Here is an 18476-nt window from a genome sequence, read left to right as displayed (position 1 = left end):
GCCACGAGGTATATTAAAAACGTTCTTCAGATGTTGGAGCGCTCTTAAAAAATGAAAAAATGCTCAACATCATTAATCATCAGAGAAATGCAAATCAAAACTATAATGAGATATCATCTCACCCCAATTAAAATGGCTTTTATCCAAAAGACTGGCAATATCGAATGATGGTGAAGATGTGGAGAAAGGGGAAATCCTTGTACACTGTTGATGGGAATGTAAATTAGTACAACCACTATGGAGAACACTATGAAGGTTCTTTGAAAAACTAAAAATAGAACTACCACATGATCTGGCAATCTCACTGCTAGGTATATATCCAAAAGAAAGGAAATCAGCATATCAAAAAGATATCTGCACTTCCATGTTTATTGCAGCACTATTTACAATAGTACTTCCACGTTTATTGCAGCACTATTTACAACCTAAGTGTCCATCAATGGATAAATGGAAAAAGAAAATGTGGTACATATGCATAGTGAAATATTATTCAGCTATAAAAAAGAATGAAATCCTGTCATTTGCAATAACATGGATGGAACTGGAGTACATTATGTTAAGTGAAATAAGCCAGGCACAGAAGGACAAATTTCGAACATTCTCACTCATAGGTGGGAGCTAAAAATTAAAACAATTGAACTCATGGAGATAGAGAGAAGAATGATGATTAGCAGAAGCTGGGAAGGGTAGTAGGGAGGGGGTTCTAAAGTAGGGATGGTTAAATGGGTGCAAAAATATAGTTTGATAACACAATAAGGTGACCGTAGTCAACAATAATTTATTGTATATTTTTAAATAATTAAAAGAGTGGAATTGGAATGTTCCTAACACAAATGATAAATGTTCGAGGTGATGAATACCCAAATTACCCCAAAATGATTATCATATATTGTATGCCTGTATCAAAACAACACATATACCTCATATATCCACCTATTATATACCCATAAAAATTAAAAATTAAAAAAGAAATTTAAAAAAAAGAATAATTTGTCCACCCAAAGTCAGGACAAACAGCAGTAATAAAGGAAAAAAAGCAGCATCAATATAGAAAAAATTACATTTTTTTTGTTAAAAAAGTGCAAAATTACATTTATGTTCTGATAATATAATTTTCTATATCAAGAAAGAAATAGATGTAACAAAAAACCCATATTAAAAAGTTCATACAAAGGCTAAGTAGGAAATAAATGTATACCAATGTATTAGTTATCTGTTGCTACATAATAAATTACCCTGTCTTTTGTGAGCCAGTCTCTGAAGTTATACAACTCATTTGCCTCATTCTAATCAATCACTCATAAGAACAGTATTACACATTAAAACAACACTGACTATGAAGCAAGATTGGCCATCAGCTGATGATAAAGCTGAGTAATGAATAGATGGGAATTCATTATAATATCTTTTTGCTTTTTTTTTTTGGAGACAGTCTTGATCTCTCACCCAGGCTGGAGTGCAGTGGCACCATCTCGGGTCACTGCAACCTCCGCCTCCCGGGTTCAAGCGATTCTCCTTCCTCAAATCCCCTAGTAGCTGAGACCACAGGCACGCGCTACCATGCCTGGCTAATTTTTGTATTTTAGGTAGAGATGGGGTTTCACCATGTTGGCCAGGCTTGTCTTGAACTCCTGACCTCAAGTGGTCTGCTCGCCTCGGCCTCCCAATGTGCTAGGAATACAGTCGTGAGCCACTGCACCCAGCCTTTTTGCTCCTTTATATGTTAAAATAGTCTCCGATAAAGAGGAAAAGAAAGGAAAAACTACACTGATTGCTTCACAAGAAGAAACGAACAATCCAAATAGGCCTATATCAATTAGAGAAATTGAATCTATAATCGATAACCCTCTAAAACAGAAAGGATTAGGATCAGGTAGGTTCATTGGTGAACTCTAACAAATATTTTAGGAAGAAACTTTACCAAGTCTTTCATTATTTAGTGAAAATAGAAGCAGAGACAATAATTTCCAACTCATTCTATGAAGCCAGCATTATATCCTAATACTGAAACCAGACAAAGACATTACAAAAGAAAGCTACAATGCAATATCTCTCATGAACATAGAAGCAAAAATCCTCAACAAAATATTAGCAAACTGAAAGCATAAAGTATAAAAGGAGGTCGGTTGGGGCGTCAGGGGGCTTAGGGGAACTCTGTACTTCCTCTGTTTTGCTGTGAACCTTAAACTGCTCTTTTAAAAAAAAGATTAGTATTAAAAAGTAAATTAACAAATATCAGGCTCATTTTCTGTGTTGTGTAATATTCCAATTTAATAAACTAAGGCAGCCCAGCTGTTTTTATCATCTACTGAAGAGCCAGATTTTCTTCTCAAATTGTTCAGTAATAAGATCCTTCCCTCATGGGAGCACCCCGCAACATGAAGTTTCCTTGTCAGTGGTCATGTAGTTTTCCATAGTCTCTGCATCCTCACCATTTTTTTGTTTTGTTTCGTTTTTGAGCCCCGGTCTCACTCTGTGGCCCAGGTGGGAATGCAGTGGCACGATCATGGCTCACTGCTCCTCCACCTCCCGGGCATCGTCCCACCTCAGCCTCCTTGGTAGCTGGGACCACAGGCATGTATCACCACTCCCAGCTAATTACTATTATTATTATTATTATTATTATTATTATTATTTTGTAGAGATGAGGCGGAGTCTCACTTTGTTACCCAGGCTGGTCTTGAACTCCTGGGCTCAAGCGATTCTTCTGCTTTATCCTCCTAGTGCTAGAATTACAGGCATGAGCCACCACACCTGGCCTCACCGCCATTTTAAAAGACAATATTGAAACAGGTTTCTATGTTTCAAGGAAGCTGCTGTGAAAGCAGAGGGAGCAAAAGACATTAAAATATCTTAGTTATCTCCCAAGTAGCCAGAGCTGAGATTTGGACCTGGATTATGACCCTGTTTTATGGCAGCATTTTTGACAGTCTAGAAGCAGAGTCCGTAGGAGTAGCCACACAGTACTGGATCTCTCACATTTTTTATGAGGAGATGCAGCTTTATGGACTGGCCAATCCTAATCGTTGTTTTTTTTTTGTTTTTGTTTTTTGTTTGTTTGTTTGTTTTTTGAGATGGAATCTTGCTCCGTCTCCCAGGCTGCAGTGCGGTGGCACGATCTCGGCTCACTGCAAGCTCCGCCTCCCGAGTTCACGCCATTCTCCTGCCTCAGCCTCCCGTGTAGCTGGGACTACAGGCGCCCGCCACCACGCCGGCTAATGTTTTGTATTTTTAATAGAGATGGGGTTTCACCGTGTTAGCCAGGATGGTCTCGATTTCCTGACCTCGTGATCCGCCCGCCTCGGCCTCCCAAAATGCTGGGAGCACCGCAAAATACAGGTGTGAGCCACCGCGCTCCGCCCCTAATCGTTCTTACTAGCACACAATGGGAAACAGTTTCCTTTTGCCTTTTCCTCTAACGTCAATAGGCAGCAGGCAGAGGCTGCGGATGTAATGGCACACCTTCCATGCTTCCATGTCACTGTCCTGAGTCCATGAAGGTTTCATTCTCTTTTTTTTTTTTTTTTTTTTTGAGTCTTTATTTTTTTAGAGCAGTTTTAGGTTCACAGAAAAACTAAGTGGAAAGTACTGAAATTTCCTGTATATCCCTGCCCTCACACAGGCAGAGCCTCTTCCACCAACAGTATCCTGCACCAAAATGGTACATTTGTTATAACTGATAAGCCTATATAGACACACCATTATCACCCAAAGTCCATAGTTCACTGTAGGGTTCTCTCTTGGTGTTGGGTAATTTATGGGTTTTGACAAATGTGTGATGACATATATCCACCACTATAGTATTATACAGAGCATTTTCACTGCCCTAAAAATCCCGTGCTCTGCCTATTCACCCTTTACCCCTAACCCCTGGAAACCACTACTGTTTTTACTGTCTCCATAGCTTTACCTTTTCCAGAATATCATATAGTTGGAATCATAGTACATTGGCTTTTCAGATTGGCTTATTTAACTTAGTAATATGCATTTAAGTTTCCTCCATGTTAAGTTTCCTCCATGTTATGTTTCCTCCATGTCTTTTAATGGTGTGACAATTCATTTCTTTTTAGCACTGAATAATGTCCCATTGCCTGAATATACCACAGTTTGTTTATGCATTCACCTACTGAAGACGTCTCCGTTGTTTCCAAGTTTTGGCAATTATAAATAAAGCTGCTATAAACATGCATGTGCAGGGTTTTTGCATAGATATGCTTTCAACTCCTCTGGATAGGTACCAAACAGTGTGACTGCTGGGTCGTATGATGAGAGTATGATTAGTTTTGTGAGAAACTGCCAAATTGTCTTCCAAAGCAGTTGTATCATTTTGCATTCCCACCAGCAATGAATGAGAGTTCCTGTTGCTCCACATCGTCATCAGCGTTTGGTGTTGCCAGGGTTTTGAATTTTTGCCATTCTAAAAAGTGTGTAGTGGTATAATTGTTGTTTTAATTTGCATTTTCCTGATGATATATGACGTGGAAACTTTTTATATGCTTATTTGCCATCTGTACATCTTCTTTGGTGAGTAATCTGTTCAAATGTTTTGCCTACTTTTTAATCAGGTTGTTTGTACTTTTATTGTTATGCATTGAGTTCTTTGTATATTTTGGGTACCAGTCCTTTATCAGACAAGTGTTTTGCAAATATTTTCTCTGTCTGTGGCTTGTCTTCTCATTCTCTTTGAGAGTGCGTTTCGCAGATCCGATTTTTAGATTTTTAATGAAGTATAAGTTATCAATTACTTCTTCCATGGATCATGTCTTTGGTGTTGTCATTTTCCGTTTGAAGAGTCGCTGTTCTTTACTGTACAACATCTGAAGCAAGAGACAAAAACCTTTGTGCCCGCGGCTGCTGCAGGGGCGTCTGAGGGCAGAGAAGCGCTTTCAAAGGTTGGGGGCGTTGCGGCTGCCGCCGCCGGAGCGCCTGGCCAGAGCCTATCCCGGGTCCCGGGAAAGGCTGTTGCGTGCAGCTTCATTCTTCCGCGCAGCAGCCTTGCGGAGACTCAGAACGAGGTGCGGGGAAAGAGCTGACGGGTGGATCAAGAAAAGAGGGAAACAAGCAAACGCACCTTCTTAAACTAGAATTCTTGGTGAAGCCAGAGTTCCCAGATAAAGCTTCGGTGTCAGGTGAGCTAGATGGTATGTGTGGCCCGAGCCATTGCATGTGGGGAGAAAGGTCAGGCAGGATTTTCACGTTTTCATCTATTTGGACAGTTCCTTCTTCGAGCCGGGTCGAGAGCGAGAGGAGCGACAGCTCCCAAGGTACATTTCATCATTCAACGTACTCAGATGCAGGGAATTTGGGTTGCATTTTCCATGAGCCTTCGGCTAGCAGAAAATCTGTCAAAAGATCTTGAACAATCCCTTAATTCTTTCCGCCTGGGATTCAATTGCGCCAAGAGGACTAATTGTGCTAAAGCTATAAAAGTGTGCTCTGCTCTCAGTAACGACACAAGCTGGATGTTGTTAGTGTGTCCCGGAAGGAGGTTACTCAGGTGTAATCTGGGTTAGGCTTTAAGTGGAATTCATCCTCAGAGTTGGTTACTCCCTGGCCGAGCACGAGGTAATATAAAATGCTTCGCGTTTTTAACATGACAGGAATTCTCCGTTACCACCGACTTGTGCCAGGGGATGTAGCTCAGTGGTAGAGCGCATGCTTCGCATGTATGAGGCCCCGGGTTCGATCCCCGGCATCTCCAAGGCGATTACGTAGATTTTGTTTAATTCAGCCTCTGGCACAGAATATAAGAAAAACAAAGAAAAAACTATTTTAGTCCTTTCTCATTTTTGCCATTATCATTTCCTTTAAATCGATCAATTTCCTGTCTTTATGTTTGTTTCTCTTCTATTTGGTTGACTAGCCACACGCCATATTCCTGTTTCCTGGAAACTTCCAAGGTGTTTTATTATGCGGTGAGTAATACAAAGTCAGAGGGACAATTCAGAAATGTACTGTTCCTATGAATGCATCCAGGAAGAGGGAATAGAGCTGAATATCCAAGAATGTTTTAAGATCTACTAAATGAGGCCCTAATCCATTCCCAGTCTCCAGTGAAAAACTATCACTAAAAATAAAATGTCTCCGTATCATAGTTTTTTTTTGGGGGGGGGGGGGAAGTGGAATAGGATGGGAAAGAGGAAAGTAGCATGCTTTTTTTAGTTTTAGTATTCAGGTGGGGGTTGCTTTCAACTTAAGGTCCACTCTATCACCTTAAGATAATGTAGATCTTGTCCTACAGTTACTAACCTGGTAACCATTTTCTCACTGCACCTTTTCAAGGTTTTTGTGTGGGAAAGCTGGTCATAGAACATTTGGGACATTTGGGAAAGTAGTAAAGGTTAGAAATAGCCTGTAGAAATGGAAGGCAGAGTTGGTTAGAAACTCACAACAGGTGGAACGCGGTGGCTCACGTCTGTAATCCCAGCTACTCGGGAGGCTGGGGAAGAAGAATCACTTGAACCCGGTAGGCAGAGGTTGAAGTGAGCCAAGATGGCGCCACGGCACTCCAGCCTGGGCAAAAAAGAAAATCATAACAGATTTCCTGACAGCACTGAGAACCCAACTGAGGTTGCATTCTGGGCAACTGTAAGTAAATGAATTTTTAGGTTTATGTTATTTCTGCATTGCACTTATGTTCATGCTTTGATTCATTTGAGTGCTTTGGAATATTGATAATGAATTTGTTCTGTTGCTTCAGTTCACATTTAAAGATACACCAAAAATGCCAATGAGTATTTCTCTGCCATTGTTAAGAGGAAATAATTAAACATGATAAAAAAGAGAGGATCACAATAATAGTGAAATATTACAACGAAACATTATAAGAGGAAATAATGAAACATTATAAAAGCAAGAATCACAATAATAAGAAAACATTACAAAAAAATTAGCCAGGCATGGTGGCAGGCACCTGTAGTCCCAGCTAGTTGGGAGGCTGAGGCAGGAGAATCACTTGAACCTGGGAGGTGGAGGATTACAATCAGACTTGAATTTTACAAAGTTAATTCCATAAATAATGTGGAAAATGGATTGGGAATGGTGGTGAAATAAGATGAAAATAAGACTAGTTCAGATATTACTGGAAGAGTCCAGAAGAATTTTGGTGGGGACTTTCACTGAGAAGTAAATGTCAGAACATGAAGACCTGTCCCATGACCATTCCTTAGGAAACAGAGTAAGAGTAGCCAGATGCTGGAACTTTCCCAGGGGCCTGAACTGTAGACTTTTCCCAAGAGATTGATATCCAGCAAGATCTACCTCAAGGATGAAGCTATCTGTCTCAATCTCTTAATTTCTCAATTAACCTCATTTCCCACTCAGTTTTCTACTTCCAGTGGGATCTTTTGGACTGTGGGGAATGTTTAATTTACTTGGAAAACATTTGATTCGCTAAACTTACTGTCTCATATTCCTGCTATCCCAGTTACCACTCTGGATATATGTCCCTCTAATTCTCCACCTATACCTTCATCTCCATACCCCTGTGTTCTTCTGTTTCAATAATGTAGACTTGCAATTTGTCTCTCTGCATATTTCAACTCCACTCTTTGTATCTCACATTTCCGTGTTAACAACCACAATCCTTAACTACTTATCCAAATGTTCCTGCATTAACTTAAACCTAGATCTCCCTAATGCATTGCTATTTAAATTAGAAACTACACATTCTCCAATCTCAGGATCAGGAAATAGGTTAGTACCTTCTGAGGCCACATTCCAATTTCCAAATCATTGCATTTCATTTTATTTTATTATTTTTTGAGACTGAGTCTCACTCTGTTGCCAGGCTAGAGTGCAACCTCTGGCTCACTGCAACCTCTGCCTCCCAGGTTCAAGCAATTCTCCTGCCTCAGCCTCCCAAGTAGCTGGGACTGCAGGTGACTGCCACCACGCCCAGCTAATTTTTTTTTGTATTTTTAGTACAGAATGGGGTTTCACCATATTGGCAAGGCTGGTCTCAACCTCCTGACTTTGTGATCCGTCTGCCTTGACCTCCCAAAGTGCTGGGATTACAGGCGTGAGCCACCGTGCCCAGGCTTCTATCTGCATTTTAAAAACCCTATTCTGGGTTGGGCATAGTGGCTCATGCCTAGCACTTTGAAAGGCCGAGGCAGGCAGATCACTTGAGCCCAGGAATTTCAGACTTGCCTGGGCAACAACATGGCGAAACCCTGTCCCTATAAAAAACATACAAAAATTAGCCAGATGTGGTGGCATGCGCCTATAATCCCAGCTACTTGGAAGGCCCAAAAGGGAAGATGGCCTGAGCCTGAGGAGGTCAAGACTGCAATGAGCTGTGATTACACCACTGCACTCCAGCCTAGGCAACAGAGTGAGACTCTGTCTCAAAACAAAAGCAAAAACAAAAACAAAAAAATCCTATTCTGGCCACGTGCAGTGGTTCATGCCTGTAATCCCAACACTTTGGGAGGCCAAGGCAGGAGGATTGCTTGGAGCCAGGAGTTCAAGACTAGCCTGGGCAATATAGGTAGACCTCATTTCTAAAAAAAAAATTAGAACAACCACTCTCCCCTAAGCAAAACCCTGTTCCTTGGAGGCTTTGCTTTATGAAACACAATCTGGGCCAGGTGCGCTGGCTCACACTTTTAATCCCAGCACTTTGGGAGGACGAGGTGGGCAGATCACCCTGAGGTCGGGAGTTCAAGACCAGCCTCACCAACATGGAGAAATCCTATCTCTACTGAAAATACAAAATTAGCTGGGCATGGCGGTGCATGCCTGTAATCCCAGCTACTCTGGAGGCTGAGGCAGGAGAATCGCTTGAATCCGGGAGGCGGAGGTTGGGGTGAGCCGAGATCGCACCATTGCACTCCAGCCTGGGGAACAAAAGCGAACTCCATCCAAAAAACCCCAAAAAACAAAAAAACACAATCTCACATTTCTCAGCAAGAAAACTCTTCCTAATTTAATGAAGACCTGGTGCCTCTTTTCTTCCACTCACCCTTGGTGACTTCAGGGGCCATGTGGACAGATCATCCAGCACCCCAGCTTCTCATTCATTTGATCTCTCTTTTCCCAGGAATCTTTATTTCCAGTCTATTTAGTCACTAGCACAAATGGCCGTGCTCTGGACTTTGTCATGTATCAGTATTATGCCAAAAGAATAAATCCATCAGTATTATGCCAAAATAATGACTCCAAAATAATATAATCCAGTATAGAGTAGTTTATAAGAACACAGACTCTGGAATTAGAATACTCATGTTTAAATCTCAGCTTTTCCGCTACTGTGAGACATAAGGCAGACCATTTAATTTATTTAAACTTAGGTTTTATCATGTGTAAAATGGGGAGAAAATGATGCCAACTCGCAGGACTTTGTGAATTTTAAATAAAATAATGCATTTAATAGTTTCTACTTATTAATAACTATGGTAAGAACTCAATGAAAATTAAATATATAAGAATCAATTGGCTGGGTGTGGGGGCTCACACCTGTAATCCCAGCACTTTGGGAGGCCGAGGCGGGTGGATCACCTGAGGTCAGGAGTTCAAGACCAGCCTGACCAATGTGGAGAAACCCCATCTCTACTAAAAATACAAAATTTGCCAGGCATGGTGGTGCACGCCTGTAATCCCAGCTACTTGGAGGCTGAGGCAGGAGAATCGCTTGAACCTGGGAGGCAGAGGTTGCAGTGAGCCGAGATCGCACCATTGCACTCCAGCCTAGGCAACAAGAGGAAAACTCCATCTCAAAAAAAAAAAAAAAAAAAAGGGCCGGGTGCAGTGGCTAACACCTGTAATCCCAGCACTTTGGGAGGCCAAGGCTGGTGGATCACCTGAAGTCAGAAGTTCTAGACCAGTCTGGCCAACATGGTGAAACCCTGTCTCTACTAAAAATACAAAATTAGCCAGTCGTGGTGGCAGGCACCTGTAATCCCAGCTACTCAGGGAGGCCCAAGCAGAAGAATCACTTGAACCCAGGAGGCGGAGGTTGCAATTAGCTGAGATCGCGCCATTGAACTCCAGCCTGGGGGAGAAGAGTGAGACTTCATCTCAAAACAAACAAACAAACAAAAACAAAAACAGAAAAAGAATAAATTTAGTTAAAACTCATAGGAGGACTTGTGACAATATCTTAGAACAATATACATGCTCAACAAATGTTAGCTGCTATTATTATTAATATTATTACTATCTGCATTATTTCCCTGTAACTGCCACAAATATAATGACTTAAAACTGCCACAAATATAATGACTTAAAACAACACAAATTTACTATCTTACATTTCTGGAGTTCAGAAGTCTGAAATGGGTTTCACTGGGCTAATATAAGGGTGTCAACAGGGCTATGTTTCTTGTGGAGTCTCTAGGGAATAATCAGTTCCTTTGTCTTTTCTAGCTTTAGCGTTTGCCTGGATTGCTTGGATTGTGGCTCCTTCCTCCATCTTCAAAGACAGCAGTGTAACATCTTCAAATCTCTGACTCTGACCCTCATGCCTCCCTCTTTCACTCATAAGGACCATTGTGATTACATTGTGCCTATCCAAATAATCCAGAATAAATGCTCCATCTCAAGGCCCTTAAATTAATCAAACTGCAACGTCCCCTTTGTCATGTAAGGTATCATGTTCACAAGTTTAGGAATTAGGATATGGACATCTTTGTGGAGGGTGGCAGGGCATTAGTCTGCCTACCATAGTGTCCCTAATCTGCTTTCTTTTCTGGCGACCTCATCCAGTTACTTCCTCAACATTTGTTTATCTACTGAAATGCAACTTCTATTTCCTTAACATTTTTTTCTCTCCATGGATCTTTCTGTTCCTACCTTTTCTTTCTTCCATTTCCAGCTTAGATTCCTTGTTCTTTCCCTTCAGCCACATTTCAGCAGTGTCCTCACACTCCTTTGTTTCATAGTGAACATCCTCCCTCAGAGTTCCAATTGTAGATTATTCCATATGGATCTTATTCACTCCACACAGACTGTTTGGTGCTCCTAGAGAATATCACACCACGGTGAAGATTAGTGCCACTCTAAATAAGGAGTAGGCCTTCCAGTCCAGGATGCCTGTACCCACAACCTCCCCTGCCTTCCCACCCACCACAAGGCCTGGAATGCTCATGCTGCTGTTACTCATACCCCACCTACTTGAAATAAAAGCAAAGAGGCCAGGTGGCTGCTGCACACTCTTCTAGGGGTGGGCTCAAGGGGCAGTTCTGTACTCACCATCTCCTCCTGCATAAGGATTCAACTTGGTATCATCTTCAAAGAGGAGAGAAAGAGCAAGATTAGTGAAATAATTACGGCCTTTGTTACCTTGGGTCCAGATAGGACTTTTGGGAAGTTCAGTCCAACCCTTCACTTTAGAGGCCAGGAAACTTAAGTACAGAGAAGAGGGGTGACTTACTTGTTCCCTTCAATGCTATCCCACTCACTTGCATTTCCCTAATAGGATTCATAGTAGCTACTTCAAAAAGGCTTGACTTCCTCAAGATATCTAATCCTACTTTCTGTACCTTCAGCTGATGACTTTGCCTCCTACTTCAAATTTAAAAATGCCATCAAATGAAAACCATCTTAACTTCCTTCATTAACTTATAAATGTACCTATATTTGTATGCATCCTTTTTTTCATTTCTGTCTGCTAAAATGGAATAAATATCCCTTGTATCAGTGCTACACAAGCTTTAATGTTTATATAGCATCACCTGTGAATTTTTTTAAGATGAAAATTCCATATGTCTGGGGTAACCCCTGAGATTCTACATTTATTATTTTTATTTATTTGTTTATTTTGAGACAGAGTCTTGCTCTGTCACCCAGGCTGGAGTGCAGTGGCACGATCTTGGCTCACTTCAACCTCTGCTCCCCAGATTCAAGCGATTCTCCTGCCGCACCCTCTCGAGTAGGTGGGATTACAGGCGCGTGCCACCATGCCCAACTAATTTTTGTATTTTTAGTAGAAACAGGGTTTCAGCATTTGGTCACGCTGGTCTTGAACTCCTGACCTCGTGATCCACCCGTCTCAGCCTCCCAAAGTGCTGGGATTACAGGTGTGAGCCACCGCATCCGGCCGAGATTCTACATTTATAACTAGCTCTCAACTGATGCTGATGCTGCTGGTCTCTACGCTATACTTTTATTGGGGAGAGCTTAAAGTGTCCACAGCTAGTTCTTCAAAGGTCCTCAGGCCATCTTGTCCTGTATTCACAGGGAATTTGTGCTGTTAATTATTCCTGTTGTCTCTGTCTTCACCCTGTCCTCTGCTGGTTTCTTTTTATTACTATTTAAAATGGTTCAAGTCTCTTCATATTAAAAATCTCCCCTAGCTCCACATTCTTCTGCAGCCAGCACAATTTCTTTCCTTCCAATTCCAGCCACATTTCTTGAAATGGATATTTTTACTCTGTGTCTCCATTCCTCATCTTACTCTCATTTCTCAATCTTCTGAATATAAACTTGATTCTTAGAATTGCAGTGAAATGACTCTTATCAGAGTCACCAATGATTCCCATGTCTCTAAATCTAATGAACTTATTAGCCTTCACTTTACTAAACTCATTTTATCATTTGACACAAATGATTCTTGCTTTGAAACAGCCTTGTCTTTCCATTACAATATATTGCATTGATTTCACGTAAGTTATTTGTAAAATTTCTGTTGTTGTTGTTAAATGTGAGTGTTTTTTAGAGTTCAAATGTAGGCATACTTTCTTCATGCGCTACACATTCTTCCTAAGCATTCATATATATTACACTTGCTCTACATATCCTCTGTATGCTGCTATTTCTTAAATATATATCTTTAGTCTCTACCACCCTCATTAAATGTTAAGTCCATATAGCCTACAGCATGTCGCCACTGTATTATTCCACAGGCACCTTGCTGCCTTCCTCCCACACATATCTAATTAACCACCAAAGACACTCAACGCTACCCTCTACTATCTCTCAAAACCATACACTACTTTCCCACTCATTTAATCTAGTTTGCATCTCCAGAAATTCTTCTAACTTATTGTACATATTCATAAGTCAATTTCCCTTCTGTCCTTGTGATGGCCTTTTCCAGTAAGGACCTCAATCCTGGTTAAAACTAATGATGCAGGCCTGGAGCGGTGGCTCACACCTGTAATCCCAGCACTTTGGGAGGCCGAGGCGGGCGGATCACTGGGTCAGGAGATCGAGACCATCCTGGCTAACACGGTGAAACCCCGTCTCCACTAAAAATACAAAAAATTAGCGGGGCGTGGTGGCACAAGCCTGTAATCCCGGCTACTCGGGAGGCTGAGGCAGGAGAATCGCTTGAATCCGGGAGGCGGAGGTTGCAGTGAGCCGAGATTGCTCCACTCCAGTCTGGGCGACAGAGCGAGACTCCGTCTCAAAAAACAAAAACAACAAGAAAAAAACAAAAAACGAATGATGCGCCTTGTCCATATGAGGCCTCTGCAGATCTCATAGTCTTCAGTTAATACAGGTTAAGAGTTTAGCCACTAAGTTGAGAGGAGTGCGTATTTACCAAGATAAGAAAGAGTGAAGGGAAGAAATTTGGAGGTAAAGGAAAAACAAGGTTTTAGTTTTGAACATGTTGAGTTAGAGATGCTGATTAGATATCCATGCGGAGATGTCAAGCAGGCATGAGATCTGTGGAGGCCAAAGGGACAGGTTTTATTTTCTGAGAAACAATGTATACGCTGGGAAAATTCAATCTTCCCAGTGTTTATTCTCAATCAGGTTCATTTAAGCAAATGAGGGATTCAAACTTGCTTAGTTCCAATTGGTTGATACAGCTGAGCCCTGATTGGACAAGGCAGTTGAGCCCCGATTGGGTGACTTTTAAGCCCAAAACTACAAGTCTTGTTGATTGGATGTTTCTAGGTGGTCGACTGGGGATTTCTTGCTAGAGTTTATCTTGGCCCTGGTTACAAGAACTACTCTGGTCTAGGGTTGCAAAGCAGATGTTTGTCATGGGTCATGTTTTCTGAGAACCCAGAGTACATGACTGTTCCCTCACCTGGGCCATGGCCTCTGGACCCTGTTAAATTTTGAGCGGTCTCCATTAGCCACAGGGAGTGCATTTTGTCAGCAGGTGTTCTTTAGATTGAGGCCATTTCACAGCTGGCTGTTATCTTTTCTCTGCTGTCCAACAGAACACCATATCTATTTTGTGTCAAAAGTGTGTCTGGAATCCACCCACACCTCTCTTCCACTTTAAACTGCCTAAGCCAAAAACATTCACTCAATAAATGTTGACTAAGCACTACCTAGTTGCCAGTACTCTTCTAGAAACTGTAGATACAATCGTGAACAAAGATAGACAAATTCCCTCCACTCAGTGAGCTTACATTCTGGAAGACGTCACACTCTCTTGCCAAGATTACCACAGTAGCCTCCTAACCAGTCCCCTAGCATTTCCATTCTTCCTAAAATTCATGCTCCACATGGTTGCCAGAATTATCTTTGGAAAATATATCTTACCGCCGGGCACGGTGGCTCATGCCTGAAATCCCAGCACTTTGGGAGGCCGAGGGGGCAGATCACTTGAGACCCAGGAGTTTGAGACCAGCTGGCCAATATAGTGAGACCCAGTCTCTACTAAAAATACAAAAATTAGACCGGGTGTGGTGGCTCACGCCTGTAATCCCAGCACTTTGGGAGGCCAAGGCGGGTGGATCACCTGAGGTCAGGAGTTTGAGCCTGGCCAACATGGTGAAACCCCGTCTCTACTAAAGATATAAAAAATTTCCTGGGCGTGGTCGTGGACACCTGTAATCCCAGCTACTCGGGAGGCTGATACAGGAGAATTGCTTGAACCTGGGAGGAGGAGGCTGCAGTGAGCCGAGATTCCGCCATTGCACTCCAGGCTAGGCAACAAGAACGAAACTCAGTCTCAAAAAAAAAAAAAAAAAAAATTAGCCAGGCATGGTGGCGCGGGCCTACTCGGGAGGCTGAGGCAGGAGAATCGCTTGAACCTGGGAGGCGGAGGTTGCAGTGAGCTGAGATCCGAACTCCAGCCTAGGTGACAGAGAGACTCTGTCTCAAAATTAATAATAATAATAAATGTAAATATATATATTACATTGTATCATTTCCTACCTCAAATTCTGCTTCAGTTAGCATATGTTTTGCTTCCATTAACGGAAAACCTGACCATCAGTCGTTTAAATGAGAATGGTTTATTGGTCCCACATAACAAGAGGTCAGAAGGAAGGGTTGATGAAGCACCTTAACAACGTCATCAAGGACCCAGACTTCTCGAATCTTTCTGTTAGAGGAACCCCTGCTTACTAGGCCTCTGGTTTAATAAAACATGACCAGAATGAAATAGCGAGGCACTTACAAGTTACATATAAGGTTAATACTCATGGTCTGAAAATAGTCACATTCTAATCTGACCACCAATTGTAATTGCAGAATATTTATGGGTCATACAGAACACCTCCCACCAAGCCTGCAGAATGTCGAGATGTCCTAAAAGTACAGCCCACTTTACTGAAAGATAACGTTAATGAGCAGGCTTAATGAGTTGAAGAATTAATGGTCATTGACAGAAACAATAGCCCCTACCTTTAGTAAGCACATTTACATATTACAAGTTTAATTATAGCTCCTCATAGTTTTTTGTCTGCTTTTTTTTTTTTCCTTTTTTCTTTTTTTTTTTTTGAGAAGGAGTCTCACTTTGTCGCCCAGGCTGGAGTGCAGTGGCATGATCTCTGCTCACTGCAACCTCAGCCTCCCAAGTTGAAGCAATTCTCCTGTCTCAGCCTCCTGAGTAGCTGGGATACAGGCGCAGACCACCACACCTGGCTAATTTTTGTATTTTTAGTAGAGATGGGGTTTTGCCATATTGGTCAGGCTGGTCTCGAACTCCTGACCTCAGGTGATCTGCCCGCCTCGGCCTCCCAAAGCGTTAGGATTACAGGCGTGAGCCACCACGCCCAGCCCCTCAAACTAACAAAGGATAGTACGTTCCTCCTCCTGCTTTCTGACACCCTACTCGGTAATGGAGTAGCTCCAAGACTCATCTTGAAGTCGTTCCTGGGTGAGATCCAAGAACCTTTTCTTGGGATCTGGATCAGGCCCTTCTTTTTTCCAGCGACATTTTCATTCTGTCATCCTTAAGTGTCAAGAGTGTCTCTTTCATGATCACAGTAGCTCCAAACACTGTGTTTTGTCTTCAAAGTAGTGTTTCTGAAGCAAGAAAGTAAAGGCAAAAGCAAAGAACATTCTTCCTTAGCACATTTGTCTTCTAACAAGAGAAATACTTGTCCCAGAAACCTCTCAGGAAGGCTGTACTTACATTGCATCAGCCACAACAGTGTCTCATACTCATTTCTAAATCAATTGCTATAAACAAGAAATAGATGATAATAATTGAATAAGCGTTTCTCAGGACAGTTCCACTTGGACATTTTTAGAGGGGTTGATTTTCACAGAGACTAGTGGCTGCTACAGACATCTAATGGAAAGGGGTAAGAGTATCTTACAAATAAACACAGCAATTCCTCATAACAAAAATGGTTGTACATTCTGCAAGACTTTTATATGGTTTCTGGAAAATTCATGCAGGTAAGAAAAAAAACAACTAACCTGTTTACAGTTTCTGAACCTTTGTTTTATGTATAAACACAAGTTCTTTATTTCTGAACAATTTTTTTTTTTTTGAGACCGAGTCTCACTCTGTTGCCCAGGCTGGAGTGCAATGGCAAGATCTCGGCTCACTGCAACCTCTGCCTCCCGCGTTCAAGCGATTCTTCTGCCTCAGCCTCCCGAGTAGCCAGGACTACAGGTGTGCGCCACCATGCCTGGCTAATTTTTTTGTATTTTTAGTAGAGACGGGGTTTCACCAGATTGGCCAGGCTGGTCTCGAACTCCTGACATCAGGTGATCCACCTGCCTCGGCTTCCCAAAGTGCTGGGCTTACAGACGTGAGCCACCGCGCCCGGCCACACTTTTCACATACAGCAAATAATCCAGGAATGTAACTACATTGTAAATTGTGGAAATGTTTCATAGTACTTTGTTTGGAACTTATTAAAAATTGTTAACCTGCTGGGCGCGGTGGCTCACGCCTGTAACTCCAGCACTTTGGGAGGCTGAGGCGGGCGCATCACGACGTCAGGAGTTCGAGACCAGCCTGGACAACATCGTGAAACCCCGTCTCTACAAAAATTCGCCGGGTATGATGGCACCCAGCTACTCGGGAGGCTGAGGCAGGAGAATCACTTGAACCCGGGAGGCGGAGGTTGCAGTAAGCCAAGACCATGCCATTGCACTCCGGCTGGGGTGAGAGAGTGAAACTCCATCTCAAAAAAAAAAAAAATTGTTTACCATATTAACAAATCAGTTTGGCAAGGCAAGCATGGCTCTTGGCTTTAAACATCCAACACTACATACCTGTGCCTTCATTACTGTTTCATTCAAACTAATTCTTTTGAAAGGTACAAGAACTTGACTGTATAATGTTTTCTAAAATAGTCATTTATTGGTTTTGCTGAGAGTATTAAAAAGATTGTAATTCCCTACCACTTCCATAAGGAAATATATGTTGTCTTATTACCCATTTTGAATTACTATCTTTTTATTTCTCATATGTATACCAGTTAAGGAGTCTTACAAATTTGAAAGAAAAATTGTATCTGTAGCTAGTTTACATTAACTATCACTTTTATTTCAGGATATTAATTGATGTGCTGCAAAAAACTTGTTGTAAAGAGAGAGTATTGGTTCTGTTAAGGTTAAGAACCATGCCCTAATTACATTATGATTCATCCCCTGTGATGAGGCACATCACCCTCTGAAGACAATTAAAATTTTACAAGGAGGAAGGACTGAATGTTAGGTAAACAACCAAAGTAGCACCCTCCATTTCACTACCTTTAGCATAAAATTTCAACTCTTATTTGCCTTTACAAAGTTCTACAATGTCTAGCCTCTAGAGTCATTTATCAAACTTCAATCACACTTTCCTTTTTTATAATTTTTGAACCAACTAAGTTAATTTCTACCAGAGAGCTTGTTACCTTATCTATTCTTTCTCCATGGAATGTTCCATTTCCTTATCTTTATATGATTGACTCCTTATTGTTCAGATATTTTTTCAATCTACTCCTAGTGGCGTCCCTCTCTCCCTTGCCTTTCCAGTTCAGGGGAACATTCTTTTCAGTAGCTAAGACGGTTTTCCAGACATGATGGCACAATATGAACCTATTGATACATATGTGACATGATGTGATATATATTTTTCAAAATAATTCTGGCATCAAAGTCTTGGTGGCAGCTTTTACGACAAGACAAGAATGCCTATACCATGGAATGAATACACCTCAAAATATATCCACCAGAAATTCCCTTCTTGATTCTTGAAACAACTCACATCATCAGTGTTCTCAGTGCACTCTAAGGTCCTGCTTTTTGCTCTCTGAGATAGGGAATTCTGGTTATCCCATACAATTATTTCAAGTGATTGTGGTAAAGGGAGGCCTTCCTTCCTCTCTTACCAAAGAATA

General features: G+C 41.6%; 1 non-coding gene across 1 annotated transcript; it reads left to right on the top strand.

Moving 5' to 3' along the window:
- The first annotated feature begins 5629 nt into the window (after window positions 1-5629).
- On the top strand, window positions 5630-5701 carry TRNAA-CGC (transfer RNA alanine (anticodon CGC)). Its single transcript has one exon. It is a non-coding gene; the product is annotated as a tRNA-Ala (tRNA).
- The last annotated feature ends 12775 nt before the right edge of the window (window positions 5702-18476 follow it).

The sequence above is a fragment of the Pan troglodytes genome, chromosome 5 (assembly GCF_028858775.2).
Source record: "Pan troglodytes isolate AG18354 chromosome 5, NHGRI_mPanTro3-v2.0_pri, whole genome shotgun sequence".
In the NCBI taxonomy this organism is placed as follows: domain Eukaryota; kingdom Metazoa; phylum Chordata; class Mammalia; order Primates; family Hominidae; genus Pan; species Pan troglodytes.
Note: the sequence above shows the minus strand (reverse complement) of the source record. Positions and strands in the feature narration are given on the sequence as shown.